Source organism: Periplaneta americana, chromosome 12 (genome assembly GCF_040183065.1).
Source record: "Periplaneta americana isolate PAMFEO1 chromosome 12, P.americana_PAMFEO1_priV1, whole genome shotgun sequence".
Taxonomy (NCBI): domain Eukaryota; kingdom Metazoa; phylum Arthropoda; class Insecta; order Blattodea; family Blattidae; genus Periplaneta; species Periplaneta americana.
This window is the reverse complement of record NC_091128.1, coordinates 2,795,430-2,808,661: the sequence shown is the minus strand read 5'-3', so window position 1 is coordinate 2,808,661 and position 13,232 is coordinate 2,795,430. Positions and strand designations below refer to the sequence as shown.

Here is a 13,232-nt window from a genome sequence, read left to right as displayed (position 1 = left end):
CAACTTCCAGACAGAAAAGGCTTCAGTAAATGGAAGGATTCAATTGTCTCGAATGTCAATAGAGGAGCAAAAAAGGCGTCAATCAATGGGCATAAAATAATTATTTTCTCGCTTAACCCTAGCATTATCACGGCTGGGAAAAAATTGCCCACCCTTTTTATTTTCTAAATTTTTATGAATTAATGAAATCTGACAGCTTTCACCTTTACTCTATTTGTCTCTAACATGATAAAGTATGCACACATGTGTACTGTTTTAGATTTAAAATATAGCAGACTAATAAGTTGAAGTATTTGTTAGTGGACAGATTTTACCCACCCTTGGCATTTCATATGACCTACACTTTTAAACATTTTCGAGTTTTAATTCTGTGATTTTTGTCCATTGTTGTAACTGTTTGTAGTGCCGTTAAATTCGTTTACTGTTTCAATTCTCCACTTTACCATTTACTTGCAGTGTAGAAACTTGAGTTGGTAAATTTATTCTTTATTTATTGGTGTTTATTCAAATCTAGTTGTATTCAGGGATACAGAACATAGACATGAGTTGTTTTGTGGATAATAGCAGCCTTAATGTTTTGGGTGAAAGTGATATTATAGTGCTATTGGAAACTGATTTACCGGCGGAGTTGAAGAAAGAAAATGGTAGTGAGGAAGATAATACAGAAGTGGTTGTGAGGGTGAAACAAGGTCTATTTCAAGTACTAGCTGCTAACAAGAAAGCCGTTCACATTACGAAAATAATGTCAGATGTGGAAATTGTGGACTTAATTTGTGTAAAAAATATTCAGATATTAAAATTGTGTGCAGGAGCATTTTACTAAAAGAAATATGCAGAATCACTGGAATGAAAAACTGATGTGTGTTTTTTTTTATGTAATGTAAAAATGTTGACGATAAAACTTTATTGAACGTATTTGATGAGCTCGGAATCAAAACGCGTAAGTTATGGAAAGAGCCGCTAAACAAAATACAAAGGCTCGCATATTTTTTGCTAATTTATCCAGTATCCCTGCTTTCTTCTCTCGATCTCCACACAGTCTGTATTAGATTAATGTGTTTCAAAGACAATTCCATCAGCTGGGGCAACAAGATGGAGTTTTAAAATAAGAACAATAAATGTTGTTCATGAGAAGAAGGAGCCATTGCTAGAATGTTTTCAAACCATAATGGAATCTGAAACATCTAACATCACAATAAATGAGGTAAGCGCCCTGGTACGTACTCTTGAAGATCCTGAATTCAATTTCTGGCTCAGTTATTTTTTTCATTTATTGATGTATCATGTAGATATATTATACAACCAACTACAACATCGCCAGTTAGATATTTCTAAGGTTCAAATCTGCATATAAAAAATTAAGTTATGGTTTATTTAACGACACTCGCAACAGCAGGGGTTATATCAGCGTCGCCGGTGTGCCGGAATTTTGTCCGCAGGATTCTTTTAAATGCCAGTAAATCTACTGACATGAGCCCGTCTCATTTAAACACAACTTACAAGATAAGGCATATGGAATTAATCTTTAAATAAAGGAAGTTGCTTGGTTTATTTTTGTATGCAATCCCCCTTAATTCAATACCCACAAGCCGCCACTGATTAACCCTCTATAAAATGCCTTCTTCCAGGTCAAGTCGAAGATTTGTATAGATCCTTTCCTTCCTGGGTTTGCTTCCCTTCACGGTCTTACATGCAATTACGTAGACATTGAAAAGCTGAAAAGTACCATAAACATTATATTGAAGAAACATTTCTGTAGTTTTTTTTACGTATTTTCCCATAATGGAGAAGGGATATAAGACTTCATTCTGACGCTGACCTGACAGTCAACCCACAACATAACGTTATTGTACTCTATTACGCCCTTCAGTTTTACCACTCTTTATTCCCCTTCATTGTTACCCTTTTTTCCTTTATGTTGACCATGTGAATGTTGTGCTTTGTAGACAGACCTTTTCTGTCATGTCACTTTACTGCCAATAACTCTCGACCTCGATTCTGATTCCCTTTCTTAAACTTTGTTCAGTCCACTTGGAATGTAGGACAGAACTTCAATGCACTTTTATTCAAACAGTTAGAATTCTGGAAAACCTTTCGCGTATATTTAGAGGAAAATAACTCCTCTTCTTCACGAAAGATCGTTTTACAACATACAACAACCCTCTAAATAGACAGCTTGAAAAAAAACTGCATTTGACAGCTTGAATGAACACTGTCAATAAAAGTCGCAGGGTCACAAAGACGTCATGTCTAGACGGCTATGCTTTGGGAGAGCATCAACGTTCCTGACAAGACGTTAGTAGGGAAGGGATTAGTTAATACAGCTTCTTGGTATTTATAATCAATTAACCTACCCCACTTCCAAAACCTTACGGAGTTGAGCTGAGCTAAGCTAGCAAGCTCCGAGAGAGTCTACAATGCTTCCCGCGTGACGTCATCACGTAGTAGGAGAACGGGCGAGGCTGCGCACTGCTTCACCATTATATTCCCACCACGAGTTCGAGTTAGTCTTCAGAGCAGTTAGTCAGTAGCAGAGAGAGCCAGTCTTGGCCAGCGAGTGAGGTGGACCTGAGTTCGAGTTAGTCTTCGGAGCAGTTAGTCAGTAGTAGAGAGAGCCAGCCTTGGCCAGCGAGTGAGGTGGACCTGAGTTCAAGTTAGTCTTCGGAGCAGTTAGTCAGTAGTAGAGAGAGCCAGTCTTGGCCAGCGAGTGAGGTGGACCTGAGTTCGAGTTAGTCTTCAGAGCAGTTAGTCAGTAGTAGAGAGAGCCAGCCTTGGCCAGCGAGTGAAGTGGACCTGAGTTCGAGTTAGTCTTCGGAGCAGTTAGTCAGTAGTAGACAGAGCCAGCCTTGGCCAGTGAGTGAGGTGGACCTGAGTTCGAGTTAGTCTTCGGAGCAGTTAGTCAGTAGTAGAGAGAGCCAGCCTTGGCCAGCGAGTGAGGTGGACCTGAGTTCGAGTTCGCAGGAGTTAGTCAGTAGTGAGAGAGAGCCAGCCTTGGGCAGCGAGTGAGGTGGACCTGAGTTCGAGTTAGTCTTCAGAGCAGTTAGTCAGTAGTGATAGAGAGCCAGCCTTGGGCTGCGAGTGAGGTGGACCTGAGTTCGAGTTAGTCTTTGGAGCAGTTAGTCAGTAGTGAGAGAGAGTCACCCTTGGGCAGCGAGTGAGGTGGGGATGTTCAAGACCAGTATTGAATACAACTTATAAAACATATATAAAACCACAAATTCTTTATGAACGTGAAAACTAACTTACAGCATCAACAAAAACATTGACAAATTAGAAGTGACATAAGATAATGCTATGATATTAATTACTGGTGCAGTTAAATCTACCTCAGTAACAGCAATGCAAATAATAACAAAGCACTATCCCATAAAAGAGAAGATACATAAAAGATCACTGTTGCAACATGAAAGAATGGTAAGGTTACCACATGACACATACTCAACAAGCTACCAATTCAGGTTCAGAAAATTGAAAACGCGAAATGGGTTTGTAGAGGCAATCCAGAAACTTATACTTATATTTAATTTTAATTTAAAACCAGAAAAGTCCCTATTACATAAATCACCATTACAATGTGACAGTATAAATTATAATACAAATTTATTAAGGATTTGAAGAAGAAGAAGAAGAATCGTCTACACTTTAATAAATAAAACAAGTTGCTCTTGCAACTATAAATACATTCCAGATGGCTGCAAATATCTAAATGATGAACCAGCCGAGGCTGGGATATATTCCAAATTATTCAATTTTTATTTGTCTACAGGGAGTCCTTCTACTCACTTTGATGAGAAATTGCAGAAATCAACAGGGCATTAACACAACTTATTTATCAAATTAATATGTTCAAAAATGCTGTTATATTTAGCGACTCAATGTCTGCAATCCAAGTCATAGCTTCAATCAATATTCCTATAAATTCCAAAATCGCAGAAATTCAATCATTCATACACATACAGGCAAAACAAAATAAAAACTGTATCTGCAATGGATTCCTGCCCATTGTGGTATTATGGGCAATGAGATTGCAGATTGGTTGGCAAAGAAAGGAACTAAAATATTACAAGTACCCTTGAAAAAGATATCTTATCACTAGAGCTAGGATTCGCATGTAGTAAAGCTAATATAAACATGCAAGCCATGCCCCCCACTCCTCACACTTGCCATTCTCGTCATTCAGTACTTCCATTAGTTAGCGCTAAGGGTCTTTAATCCTCTTTCAAAACAGCTCGGGTTTAAAAGCTGCATTGTCTAGTCCTTGTGACTCTTCTTGCAAATCCAGTCTTGTCAACCAGGTTTAAAACCTTCTTAACCGGCATCACATTGACTCAACAATACTCGGCGTCGTTCTTAACTCATATACACTTATCACAGTGTCAAATTCTTCATACACACAATTTCAAAACAAAATTCTAAAGAAATTTCAAAAAAACAGTAATAATAAATCTTGTTCAGTATTGCTTACTGAGAAAGAACATTTATAGCTGATTCTCCTCAACATGATGCAGTAGCAAAATTTCGAATGCTAACTGGCCATGACTGTTTAGCAACACACCTGTGCTTAAATGCGACAGGCTCATGTCACTAGATTTAGCGGCATGTAAAAGAACTCCTGTGGGACATTATTCCGGCACACCGGCGATGCTGATATAACCTCGGCAGTTGCGAGCGCCATTAAATAAACCATAATTTTAATTTAACTCATAACGAACAGATTATTTAGTGCAGATAGAAGATATTTCTTTGGAGCTATTCTGAAGAACTGTTGAGTCTTTCTTTGCAAGAGAATTAATTTTCTCGATACTCTGTCTCCTGTAATGTGGTGGAATGCATTGCAAATGAATGATCTTTTAAAGGCCCTCTAGTTGTTTTATGGCTTTGATGAGAAAGAAGCTCCACTGTGGCTATTTGTAAGCAAGTAGAAAAAGTCATTACCAGTAACAATACTTGCTATTTATTTTGAAAACTTCAACTCATTTAGACTCACTACAGTTTCTCAATAATACAGCAAAATGTCTGTATGTTTCGCACTTCTGTTTCCTTCTGAAGTCCTGGCAAAATTCCTATACTTTCTATGTTAATTTAGTTCGGTTATACATTTTTGTTTATGCCTTTTTTTACACGATCATATTTTAAATCTCAAGAGATACGGAACTTGATTTATACGTCCTAAATCAATTTTGATCGAAATTACATTTGCTGTGAAAATGTAACAATGTGAAAATAAAGCAACCCACTTAAGATGCAACCCACTTTGAAACTCGAAGCTGCCCATGCTTAATCTGCTGTTACATTTCGTAATGCACTATGACTAGTCATTTCCCATTGGCTAATCTGTGATGTCGGAGTGCATTTCCCCTCTCTGAGCAGAATTGGTAGAGCACGTGAGGGAGGGTAATGTTGTGTCTCCGCTATTTAAACATTTTCATCCCCTTACTTTGCTCTTTTACCTGCGCTTCCCCTCCTAAGACGCTCGAGAGCAGAGACATGTGACGTCACAGAGCTAGCATAGACATGTATGATGTAAATGAACAAGTTATGGAGCAGTTATCACAATTTGAGAGCATGGCTTATTCCCTGTGGGCAAGCAGTCCAAAAATAATTGACTTTTTTATTGGTAAAATAGTCACATGGGAAGAACAGGGTAAATCAATTTCGTAAAATTTTCTGGACTGCAGTTAGAAATGTAAATTATCAGCCAGTTTTGGCTCTAATCAGCTAAGATTTCCTACAAATAACCTTACATTCTTCAAGAACATGTGTTATAAATTTGAGTAGCCCTATGATAGACTCAAAGATGGCGTAGCTCTAAAATTATAAATTTGTCTTGTGAAAATTTTGCTAAATTGATTTAACTCGTTTTGCCCATATAGTCTTCAAATACGATTTCAGTTGTCATTAAATATCATTTCATTTATAAGTTTTTCTTACTTATGTGTTTTTTTCCCAAAACATTCCCCCCCTTCCCATAAAAACGTATAAATGAAATCTGTATTAAGTTTTTGAAAACTGAGAAACTAACCTTCTTCTTCTTCTTCTTCTTCTTCTTCTTCTTCTTCTTCTGGTTCTTCATACTCTTGGTTTTCTGTATGTCTCTGTCTAGTGCGAGCCATTGTTGCATCATCATCATCACCCATCCTTATGTTAATCACTCAGCAGGTATGATGTATTCATTCAACTGCTCCATTAAAATTACAGCGCTATGATTTAGAAATACTAGAAGATGATATTCTTATGGATTCATTTTAGGAAAAGAAAGGTGTTTAAAAACTTGGTGTACTTGAAGAAATGAAACAGTACTAATTACTCTGGAAGGAATGCTTTGGGCGAATCATTATCAGGAAATGCTGACTAATGCAAGAAATCAAATGTTAACTACTGGTCACAATATTAGTTATCAAATATTTTAAGTGAGTGATTTACGTGAACTTCTGTTTACATCTCGTGCATTAGATATGATATATGATATGATAACTATAGTCTAAAGATCTATCCAAAAAGATCCAAAACTTTGCAGTGTCTGGCAAGTGGTACATTCTAGCAATGACTTTCATGAGCTGCTATATTATGTACCATAATTTCCTGCAACTATGGTCCACGATACAATCATTCAAATTTTGCACTCTAAAACGTAGTGTCTCGTTTATCCACATTTTTGCTATACTGAAGTTTGAAGTTAAGTCACTGCAGCTATCTATGAATGGTCTACGATACTTCTACAATGATCTACATGGACCATAGTTGTGAGAAATTATGGTACATATTTTTCTTTGTTTTTACACCAAGCTATTTTAGTGAGTGCAGATTTAACATATAGTGACTTTTCTGCTATTTAAAAATGTCTGATGTAGGGTAGTGCATGAATCTGGGTTTTTTTTTTTTTTTTTTTTTTTGGCAGGTACTTCACTGTTCGTCATTCACCCATATGAAGCCAGTTGTGTAAACCATTTACAGAAAGAATCATTGTCCAGAGTATCCTACGTTACACCAGTGATGATGGAGATTTGTTGGCATGCACAAGAGGAACTGGAACTCCCAGAGAAAACTTCTCCATCACCTCGAACACAGGTTTGACCAACACAAGTTATAAATCAGTGCGTACACTGGGGATCGAACCCAGGTCCAGCACTCTAGCCACTAGATCACCACGGTGGTGACTAAGTGTGAAATGTTTAACTAAGTGTTTAGTGCTGCATCAGATGTATCAGTGCTGCAAATGTGGATAGATGACAACCCATGGTTAGGACGACCTTCCTTGTTAAATAGCTGACGAGATCTCAATTCAAATTAGAGAGACTAACAAAGCAATTATTTAGTCACAGCAGGACACTCTCTCAGGAAGGAAAGAGGTTGGCATCTCAAAAATGTTTTTTCTGAGATTTTAACAAAAAATTTGGAAATATATTATGTTGCAACAAAATATGAGTCATATATTTTGAATAATAACAGTAGCAGAACTGTGCTATGCTGACGTCAGTCAACAATTTCTTATTGAAGGGGTTGTTTACAATAACATCCTAAGAAACATACTTCATGTTTGTTCTGTGTTTCCAATTAACTCTTTACATGAATCACGATTTTCTTCAAATTTAAACTTCGAAATCTCATGATAGCATTAATAAGTTTATTCGAAACTATTAATAACTGTGGCCGCCATTTTGTTACTGATATAGTACATTAAGAAGTCTCAAACATCTGGTCAGTAGCTAAGTAAGGGGGTAGATAGATATTTATTTTTTTATTTAACCGATATTAATCATATTATTATGTATGGAATTTTTGTTTTCAACGCATACAGATCTGTGTTAGATATTATATTAATGGCTCCTGCTTCATGAAAGATTCCACCAAAGCCAGTAAATCAAGAGTAGCCAAGTAGTTCCCTTTATTACATGAACACTGACTTTCCTGACGACCTCTGAATGGCAATTCCTGAATACTTCAATGACAAGCAACGTCTACTAATCTGCTGACAATTTTCCTATTTTTTTTAAACCATTTCATTGTGTTTAATGGCCTCTGAAGTGGCATGGTTGATACGGCACCACCCTAACATATGAAATTCCTCGGTGCACTTTATATGATTCCCAGATGCTGCGTGTTCTTTAGCTTATTTTTTTTTCGAAATTGTTTATTGTTTTTCTGCGCCAAGAATCTTACCCGTCAATGCCAAATATCAAACAATAAAAACACATTAGCTTTTGTTCATGACCTTTACCAGTTCCACACAACCACTGATATTTATTATACTAGCTTTTCTGAAATTTTCGAACAAATTTTCCGTTGTCTTGCGATAACGTTAGGTCTGCCATTTCTCTAACGTTTTTCTTGTTACCTTTTGTTCTAACAACAAGGAGGAAATATCATTGTTAAGTAAATACACAACTGAATCGAAGTTAGGACTGTTAAATTCAGAAGTCATTAGCCTATATCCTGAATAAACACACAGATTGCCACACGAGAAAACAAGAATTACACTTTATATTTTATCAGTAATTATTCACTATGCCTATATAAAGCAAAATTATCACTTAGGGCTATCACTTTATTATAACACATTAGCATACCCTATTAGCCACCTTGCTCTCATGTCTCGTAACTTTGAAACTTTCTAAATAAGAAACTGTTTGTTTCCGTTATAATACCGTAACTAATAATGGCGGGCAAGAAAAGGCATGTACAGTACCTGAGGGGTCTGATGCTATCATTCAGGCCTTCTGGTGAGTAATAATTATATTTTTCCCGGCCAAAGATCAAAAATACTTTTGGAATAGATCTTGTATATCAGAATATTTCAAGAATTTCATATACAAATTTGGGCTCTATCATTAACATATAATCTTTCAAGCACATGAAAAATGTTAGTAGCTACAACCCACATCATCAGTGAAGAACTTCCTGGATCCTATTTCTATAGCAGTATAAAAATAAATTTCTGAGGTGTGCATCTAAAATTCATTATCCCTAACAACTTGTAAAGAACATGTGGAAATAATTTGTATGAAGCCGTTTGATTTAGAGACAGGGCCCTAAACGTGTGACAAAGGATTCCACATTTAGTTTTCTTCTGAAGCCATTTAAAGGATTTTATCATCATCTTTAAAATGAAATGCTCTGGACTGAGATTGAACACACAGGACTCAGATTTAATGGCAAGCAGGGTGCCCATTCAGTCACCACAGATGATAAAGAAGTGAAATGTGAGAGATTACATAATTAAATGTTACTGGTACTCATTGCCCCTAATTTAGACAACTGTGAAGTTTATCAGTGTGATAATATGTAATGTCAACATTTACAACTCTCACTGAAATTGATTTATACTGTACTTTTTCCATGTACAAAACTGTTTGTGTCTTACCCCTTCATCTTCGTCAGAACTTTCATGCTCTTCTCCTATTCCAGCATTCTTAATTTTCCTCGTAAAGTCAGAGTCCACTTCATCTTCCAATTTTATTTCAGTTTCGTCATCTTCATTCTTAAAGGACTTTTCTGCTGTTTCAGCTGCACTTTCAATTCTAAAATAATAATAATAATAATAATAATAATAATAATAATAATAATAATAATAATAATAATAATAATAATAATAATAAATTTATTTCATTATTTATTTATTCATTATTAATATTAATTTGTTAGTCATCAGCGGTTGGCCAATGATAATCCAGCACAACTAAGATGATAATAATGTAATAATACAGAATAAATTGAAAACAATATTTACATTGATGACAATAATAAAAAATTTTATACACTGGATTAATATTATATTGTTAATTAATAGATACAAGTAAAACAATGGCAAATAAAAAAAATGAGTCGCTAATGAATGATATGTTGTAGCATGAAAATACCATAAAAATTACAATAAAAAATTGAAGACAATTGTTTACGAGAATAAATAAAAGATTATGTAATTGTCAGGAACAAACTAAGTCCATACCGTGAAAGGATCGAATTCGCAGCCATGCATGTTCGTATTTTTAATGTATCTGGAGACTGGTGAAAGAAATTTTGAATTTCTATTATAGAAAAGTTTGTGAGCTCTCATATCTTTTGCAGAATACGTAAGATAACGTTTCTTAAGGAGTTACAGGATATATCACCTTTGAGGACCTTGCAGAATAGATAATCGAGCTCATGGCGTCTAGCATATAGGCTTCGACAATTAAGGTAAACGCATATTATCTCGTAGCTATACCCAGAGTTAGTGGGCAGAAATCTGAATCAACATAAGAATCAACATAAGGATATGAATTTCCTTTGGATGAATAATAATAATAATAATAATAATAATAATAATAATAATAATAATAATAATAATAATAACAGTGTACATATAATACTTATGGTTGGGTGCATCAACATCGGTTAAGAATTAACAGTCCTTAGGTTCTGACTCAATGCTCGCTAGGCCGCATATACATGGGCATGCAACAGCAGTACAGTGGCGCTGCATGTAATGCGTGGAGTGAATTGTGCAAGCGTTGCACATGATACAAACCATCTGAGTAGGACGCACAAGCCTCGAACACCTTTCTAGTTTCATTCTACCTCGCATAATGGACGACCATGGAAAAACGAGAAAGCTTTGCTAACTGCTATTTGCACTTTGGTAACAATAGCATACATTTTCCCGGCCACTTAGTCACTCATAATGAGTGCACCTCTGTACACAGTGTGTTGGACATTGTGCCACTGTCACATATTCCGTGACACAGTATATGAGGGTAGGCCACCAAAGGAAAACTGGGAGGAAGAACTTAAATTGAGGGGATTCGATCTGACACCGGAACTGGAATCCGGTGTGGCTTAGTGGTTAAAGCGTCAGCACGTAGAGCTGAAAACTCGAGTTCAAGTCCCAGTGCCTACCCAGCCTTCATCACGTGGTATGCAGAATTCCTGAAGGAAATATCACATGTACTTCGGTACATCATCATAATATTTATTTTATAAGATTAACAGCTGACATGACAGCTCTAATTTACTTCTTAAATACTGGATACTTCAATCCATCATCAGAAATGACGATACAGTGAACATTCACCAGTCCACTAGTACGTAGTGACTCATGCCAAATGCAGAAAAGTTGTTGTTGTTGTTTTCTAATACCAGGCGTTTGACAATAAAGTCATTTGACCTCTTGCACTCCAATATTTTTCAAAGATATTATCATGGTCAGCCACTGAAGCACAGATTTTGAGGTGTTCCGAATCCATTTCTTGGTTTCAGTTGCACAATGGGCAGTTAGGGGACTGATATATTCCAATTCTATGCAGGTGTTTGGCCAAACAGTCATGGCCTGTTGCCAATCTAAATGCAGCTACAGACGATTTTCGTGGTAAATCGGGAATTAACTGTGGATTTTGATGCAGAGAGTTCCATTTTTTCCCTTGGGATTGAGTTAGCAAATTTTGTTTGTTGAAGTCTAAGTATGTAGATTTCATAAATCTATTCACAGAGTAATACGTAGATTTAGTAATAGGTCTGTAAGTAGCAGTGCTGCCCTTCTTTGCTAAAGCATCCGCATTCTCGTTTCCCAGGATTCCACAATGGGATGGTATCCATTGGAATACAATTCTTTTATTGAGTGATATTAATTGACAGAGCATTTTAGTTATTTCTGCTGTTTCAGATGAAGGTGTGTGTTTAGAGACGATTGATAGAATAGCTGCTTTGGAGTCTGACAATATAACTGCATTCCTAAATTTATTGATGTGGCATAGAAGATTCCTGAGACATTCACTTATTGCAATGATTTCACCATCAAAACTTGTTGTTCCATATCCAAGAGATCTATAAAGTGAAAGAGACAGCACGTAACACCTGCATCGGCACCTTGTTCTCTGGAGATCAAGGATCTGTCGGTGTATAAATGAAGCCAGTTTTGTGGAGGGTACCTAATATTAATTGTCTCTAAAGACAATTGTTTCAGTATTTCAGTGTTTACATCTGATTTCAGTATTTCTTCTGTTAAATTTAGATTATATTCTATATTTAATAGAGTTAAAGGGTTTGGTTTAATTTGTAAGTTTTCTTTTAAATTCGGGATATTGATTTTCTGTTTTAATTCTTGAACAATGGATATGAAACTTTTTTGAGTTTTCAATCTACAAAGAGGACTATATGAATGCCAATTGTTACCTGGTAATCTGATAAGTTTTTCATATTGAATCAGTGCTTTTTCTTCTATTGTCATTTTGATGCTGTTAATATTAGTGAGGAATCTCATAGAATTTATTGGCATTGTTTTGATTCCACCAGTAATGAGTCTGAGAGCTTGGTTTTGAACATATTCTATGTCGTTTATGAAAGGTGAAGTAATTAAAATTTCTCCGCAGTATGTCAGCACTGGCTGTATAAACATTTTGTATGTGGTGTTCAAAGTATTCCTAGAGCATCCCCATTTCTTTCCTGCTAGTCTTTTTAAAAGGGAGAATCTTTTACGAGCTTTTTCAGAAATGTATTTCAAATGGTTGCTCCATGTTAACTTACTATCGAAAATAACTCCAAGATATTTGGATTCATAAGTCCTAGGAAGTTGTTGGCCATTGTATAGGATATTGAATTCTCTTTCTTTTTTACCGAGTGAAAATATTTGGTAAAAAATGCAGAAAAGTCTGAAGCAGGAAATAAAAGATCTAAGTGAACGAGTATAAAAATAAATTAAATTAGTGCTTACAATGTAGCTTTTATTTTCAATATTTTCTTCATGGCATAGAAGATCTCCTTCAGAAACTCTTTCTCAACATGCTTCAGAATTTCTGATGGTTTCACAGAAAATTTGGACTTGTATACTTCACGTGGAAGAAACTGCATATGTATCATATATACTTGGTTCCTGAAATAAGAAAATGAACAAATTATAATACTTTTTTCATTCTCTTGACACTTCAGTTTCAGAAATTTAGTCACATTAATTCACCAGTAGCAGGTGTAAGAACTGGGGTTTTCATGCATGGTGGACACTGCCTCATTTTCTTTCTTTCTTTCTTTTCTTTTCTTCTTTTTTTTTTTTTTTGCTGCTGTAACGATTCTAGGTCAATGATTCTCTAAGAAATGAAAAGATCATGGGGACCAACATTCTGGTCTATTCCTCCTTACCTCAACCCATTCAATTTTTATTTAAGAGTCATTCCACATCAAATTGCAAACTGACAAAGCACGACCTTTTTGTAAATGGGCGAATTTTTTTATGAATTCCAGGCATCAAATAAAGACATCCATAT

The 13,232-nt window shown here is 35.8% G+C and overlaps 1 long non-coding RNA gene and 1 pseudogene across 1 annotated transcript in view; one reads left to right on the top strand and one right to left on the bottom strand.

Annotated features, from left to right (window-relative positions):
* LOC138710120 (uncharacterized) overlaps positions 1–8,349 on the top strand; it is a 143,484-nt gene extending 135,135 nt beyond the window's left edge. The window contains exon 6 of the long non-coding RNA XR_011335068.1: positions 6,899–8,349. This is a non-coding gene — a long non-coding RNA (uncharacterized lncRNA). The remainder of the gene's footprint in view (positions 1–6,898) is intronic.
* The window catches only part of LOC138710119 (DNA-directed RNA polymerase I subunit RPA1-like), a 152,905-nt pseudogene that overhangs the window by 26,639 nt on the left and 113,034 nt on the right, over positions 1–13,232 (bottom strand).